This window comes from Macrotis lagotis, chromosome 3 (assembly GCF_037893015.1).
Source record: "Macrotis lagotis isolate mMagLag1 chromosome 3, bilby.v1.9.chrom.fasta, whole genome shotgun sequence".
Classification (NCBI taxonomy): Eukaryota; Metazoa; Chordata; class Mammalia; order Peramelemorphia; family Peramelidae; genus Macrotis; species Macrotis lagotis.
Window position 1 is genome coordinate 20,811,616 of NC_133660.1, and position 6,071 is coordinate 20,817,686.

Consider the following 6,071-nt stretch of genomic DNA (forward strand, 5'->3'; position numbering starts at 1 on the left):
CTTTAATTCAGAAAATGAAATGTATGATTCATGAAAAAGCCAAGGCTATTAGATAATAATGGTAACTGGTGTTTATACAGTGTTTATAGTTACAAATGACTTTATAGAATTAGCTTATTTGATCTTCACAATAAACCAGGAAGCCAGTCCAAGTATAATTAGCCCCATTGTGCAGGTGAGAAAAATGAGGTTTAGAGAACTTGGCAGTAGTCCAATCTTATAAAGTTATTAAATGTCTGAGGCAATCCTCAAGCTTTGGGTTCTCTATATCATGACAAGCCCTAGGTCCTAGAGACAGAGGGCTGCCTGAGTTCAAATCCTTCTTTTGAAGCTAAATCTGTGACTCTTTTCCTTGCCAATTCTTATGCCTCAGTTTCCTAATCTATAAAATGATTGGCTTGGTCTAGACAGGCTCTGTGGTCACTTCTTACTCCAGATCAACAGCAGTATGATCCGATGAACCAATGGGGTTCTTTTAAATATTGAATTCTAGGGGAAGCTAGGTGGCACAATGGATAGAGCACTGGCCCTGGAGTCAGGAGTACCTGAGTTCAAATCCGGCCTCAGACACTTAATAAGCACCTAGCTGTGTGGCCTTGGGCAAGCCACTTGCAAAAAACAAACAAACAAAAAAAAATTAAATATTTAATTCTGAACAAAATATCTATTTATTTAGGGTTAATTCAACAAGTTTTTTTTAAAGTGCCAAATAAGTGAAATACACTGAGCTAGACACTGAGGAGTTTTATCTACTTGCTTGAGATAGAGGGCTTGGTCCAGAGCCATGATTTTATGAGCAGATAAACATCTGCATCTCAGAGTCTTAGACCAAAGTCAAACAGTTATTATAAGTCTTGATTCCCCAGCATTCCCAGGTTCAAATGTGGCCATCTACTATGCCTTGTTGTCAGTATCCATACTGGGGATAATGCCACAAATACTACACCAGCATGACCACCAGTGGTAACCAAGGTTTTTATAGGGATTTAAAGTTTGCAAAATGTTTTACAAATATTATCTTATTTGATCCTTACAACAGCCCAGAGAGGTAGGTGCTATTATTATTATTATTTTCATTTTACATATGAGGGCACTGAGTCTTAAGGAGGTTAATTAAATTGCCAAAGGTTTCACAAATAGTAAGTGTCTGAGACCAGATTTGACTACAGACTCAGTATTCCATCTACTTTGCTATTGAAACAAAAAATAAGAAAGCAAGCAAAACATACTCCCTTCCACAAAGAAACCTGCTAATCTACAAAACCTCAAGTAATGTTTTCCTGTCTTTTCTTTCTTTTCTCTTACAAAAAGTAATTATATTAACAACCTTCATTTAATCATCTATTTTCCACAACATCCTTTCCCCTCCCAACCCCTTCACCCCGAGCTATTAGTTATTTAATTGGGGAGGGGCCAGAGAAAGTATATATATGTGTGTGTGTATATATATATATATATATATATATGTATGTATAAAAGCAAGATATTGAAAAATACTGTGTGTTGTTTCATACTTACAGGTCCCTTCCCAACTTTTGCATTTCCAACATAGTGAGATATTTACACTGAAAATTTACATATAGAGGTTCACTCTCTGTGAATCTATAGAAGGGAAATTATCAACAAATATCATATTTCCTGGATAGTGATACTAAAATGGTATATAAAAGTCAAATGGAGACTTTAGCAACATATTGAAAAAATTATTTTTTAGAACAAAGTTTAGAATAAAGTTAGACTGGGAATTTAGGGATGGCTTAATATTAGCAAAGTAAGCATATCAGAGCAAATTTTTTAAGAGAATGTCATTATCTTGATAAATATAAAATGTCTACAACAAATGCAGTGTTTGTTTTTAAAAGATTAAAAATGATCAGAATGAAAATTATTTTCCTTAAAATCATCATCAGTATCAAGTCTTCCCTTCAAATAGAATATAAAATTTTAAACATAAGAATGATTAGTTTTTGTCTTTGTTTCCCCAATGTCTATTTTTATTGACTGGATAAATCTATCAAGAATTGGTATTTTTAAAAAAACAAAACTTGAAGTTTTACCAGTAACACCAGGGATAAAGCAAAGATGTTCACTGACTCCACTCTTATTTGCTAGAGTACTAAAAATGTCAATATGGCCACAAGTCAGTGAATGAAGAATTTAATCAACTCAGAAATAGATAGATGCTTTTTTCCTTGAATATGCTTCCCAATGAAAATTGATGATATCTTTTGAAAAAGAAATAACCATCTCCATGTAGTCTGACAACAATCCTATCTGATTTCTCCAAAGTTCCTTATATGATTGCTGATACTAAACCCCTGATTTCTCAAGAAAGAGGAAGTGATTTTAGTTCCATCCATGTATTCAAGGAAGTTATTCTTAACAAATGACTTCTTAGAAATCCCTTAGTTCTCTTTTTCTCTTTTCATCTTGATTGCCCAATCAATTTAGAAGAACTCATCGGGGCTAGGCTACTTTTTCCAGCACCATGTGTCAGACTAGGTCTGCAGCCAGCATAAGGAAAATGAATTTAGCATATGGAGTGATTGGATAGATAGTGTCAATGTGGTTCCTGCCAAGTTCGAAAAAGGGCATGAGTGAATGATTCCTCTGGTTAAAATGCTCTGTATTTCTGAAAATTTCCTTTTATGTAGACATTATCATTACATGATTTGATGATTTCCATCCTTGCTTTGCAAATTGTAAAGTACCATGTTCATGATTGAGCAAGCAAAGAGGCCCTTTGAGAAGGGGTTCCTTCATTAGAAATTTGCTGCAGTATCATAACACTGAGTTTCCCTGGAGAAAACAATAAGAAAATATTGGCCAGATTTTTCACCCCCTCTTCCCACCTGTTCTGTCTGCTTTTGCTTCCCAGAGCTCTGGGTAACTAACCAATATTTTCCAAGCACTTTTTTCAATATAATTGTAGCTCCATTGCTTCTCTGTCCAGTAAGCATTGTGGTGTTTTTTTATTTTTTTTGACTCCTTTCCTAAACTTTCCAGAATGACAATCCTTGACTGTCTCCTTTATCTTGCTGTCTGTGTCTTTCTGTACAACTGTCTGTCTATCTGTCTCTCTCTCACTCTCTCTCTGTCTCCCTCTGTCACTCAACACACACACACATAAGCATCAGTCTTCACATTTGTACTTCATTTTTTGTGAGATAAAACTGGATCATGGTTGTTAAAAACATGGACAGTTTGAACCAAAAGAAACTATTCAAGGTGATACAATCATTGAGGAATGAAAAAGATAGGTCACCTTTCCTTAAGCATTTTCAGATTTATGGAGCCTTTTCCTCAGAATAGCCCTGTGAGAGAAATACTATAAATATCATGGTATCCATTTTATATATGAAGAAAATGAAACTTTGGTGAAGGGAAGTGACTTGCTTGTGGTCAAACAGACAGTAATTCTCCAAGTCAAATTTAGAATCCTGGTGTGAATTGTCCCCAAGTCTTGCACCCAGGGCTCATTATACTGTAATTTCCATTATCCTCAGACTTTCCTCCTCTTGCAACATGTTCACAAGAACTTTTAAAAGTAATCTAGAAAACAAAAACAAAAGAAGTACTTTGAAAATTAATCCACACCAATAGTGTGTAGTAGATCTGTTTTCTCATCCAGTTTGTCCTTTATGTGTCAGTCATTTTCAGGCTTCATAGGTTGGCTCTGACTTGAGAGAAATCATGTAATTTCTCATAAGTCACTGATTTTCCATACATTTCTTGATCGACCTATCTACTGAATCTCTAGCAACAAAAGAGAGCAAAAGAGGCAGGGAAAGCTCAAAGTCTTTTAACATTAGTAAAGTAAAAAAGCTCATAGATTGGAGAGATTATTGGTCTTCCTGGCTCTTTTTATGAACTCTTTGCTTTGAGTTTCTCAAACCTTTTGGGTATATTCATGGTTGTCTAGTTTTGTCAGATTTGGAAGGAGCCATAGAATATAAAATTCTAGACCTAAGAGCATCTTGGCATATGTACAGTCAACACACAGAAAGTTGAGTTAGAAGGGACATATAACATAGAATTTAGAATGTTAGATTTCTAACTGTGAGAGTTGAAATTAGAACAATGAATATCAGAAATAGGAGGGTGCTAAGGGTTGTTATTGTTTGGTTGTCTGACACTTTCTTACCCTATTTTAGTTTTGGGGCAGATCCTGGAATGATTTGCCATTTTGTTCTCTGGCTCATTTTTCAGAGGTGGAAACTGAGGCGAACAAGATGAAATGACTTGCCCAGGGTTACACAATTAGTAATTATCTAAGACCAGATTTGAACTCAGAAAAATGAATCTTCTTGTCTTTTCGTCCATTATTCTATCCACTGTGCCACCTTATAGCCATCCTTAGAATATAAATTGCTCAAACTGGGGTGACCTTAGGACAAAGAATGTCAGAGCACAGAAATTTAGAACCTAGATAGTTAAAGGGAGAATAGACAATATAAAAGCATAGAATATAGGAGTTGGAAAGGACCATGGATTATAGAATATTGGATTTGAAAGTGCCCTTCAAAGTATATCAGATTTAAGAAGATCCTTAGAACACTGTTAAGGCTCAAAGGAATCTTAGAAGATGGATTGATTCTTCCAGTTCTAATGGGCTTTATATATAGATTGGTTCAACTGGAGGAGCTCTTTGTGATCATGCAACCCACATCCCCGAGCCTTTTATTTTACCAATCAGGCAACAGATCCAGACAGAAGGGGTCAAAGGTCATCTGGCTAATTAATAGCAGAGCTAGGACTTCAACTTAAGTCATCTGATTTCTGTAAGGGATTACCTTTTGCATTACATCTTTTTCACCTCCCTCTCTGATCCATATTCTTAACATAGTGTGTGAAAAGAAGCATAATCATAAAAAAGAGCAGGTTTGCCTTTTTCTATATAAGAATTAATTCTTAAAACTATTCTTACTTCATAGCATCATCACTCTAGACTTGGAAAGGATAATAAAATTCCCTAATTTGATAGATGAGGAAATTGAGGTCAGAGACATTAAATTATAAATCCAAAGCTCCATGGGCCATACATTAGAGTTTAAATATGAATACGAATCCTCTGATCCCAAAACCAAAACTCTACCAATGCATGCTGTATTTGAAATGCTAGTGAGTATTTATTTTGGGGAAATGTCAGATCTTTTCAGATTTTTCTATTAAGACAGAGAATTCTGTGATGCATAAGCATTTGTATCAAGAAGATGTGCAGACAATTCTTGGATTTACTGAGGCAGGTTTTACCTCCTAAATGTCATTTTGTCATCTACAAACATACATTCATCAATAACTTCTCCAAATACTATATAGTACTACTATTGTTCAGTTGTTTTTCAGTCTTGACTTCATGACCCCATTGGGGGTTTTCTTGGCAAAGATACTAAGTAGATTGCTACTTCCTTCTCCTGTTCATTTTACAAATAAAGAAACTGAGGCAAGCAGGGTTAAGTGGCTTGCCTAAGGTATCTGAGAAAAGACTTAAATTCAAGAAGATTTTTTCAGGAAGTTTTCCTGACTCCTAACTCGGGACTCTCTATACACTGTACCACCTAGCTGCCCATACTACTTAGTATATCTTATTCCTAATTGTGTAAAATATAGGATAAGGCTTCAGGCCTTGACTAAATAAGAAAATTCCTGGGAATGTGAAGATCTCATTGCATATGAAGAAATGGCAGGTCAATTTATGCCATGTCCTTTATCCATAAATAATCTCTTAAAGACATGTATCTAATGAAAAAATAAAAAAAAATAAAAATAAAAAGACTATAGCAAGAGAATGGCCCATTTTTCAGAACCATTTAATTTGGTTTCATTGAATTGAAAGTCCAGGAGCAATGTTGAATAGTAGATGACATGTGGGCCTAAATTCTGACACAGGCTAGCCAATTCATTCCAGATATCTAAGTTGAAGATGAGTTGTATTGGTAGCATCATTTGTAGAGGGAAATTCCATACCAGGACTTCCACACAGCAATGAAATCCCAGCTCCAGACAAAGTTTGAATATGGAGTGAAAACAATACATGGAGAGGGGAGCCTGGACTCTTGAAGCTCTCACCA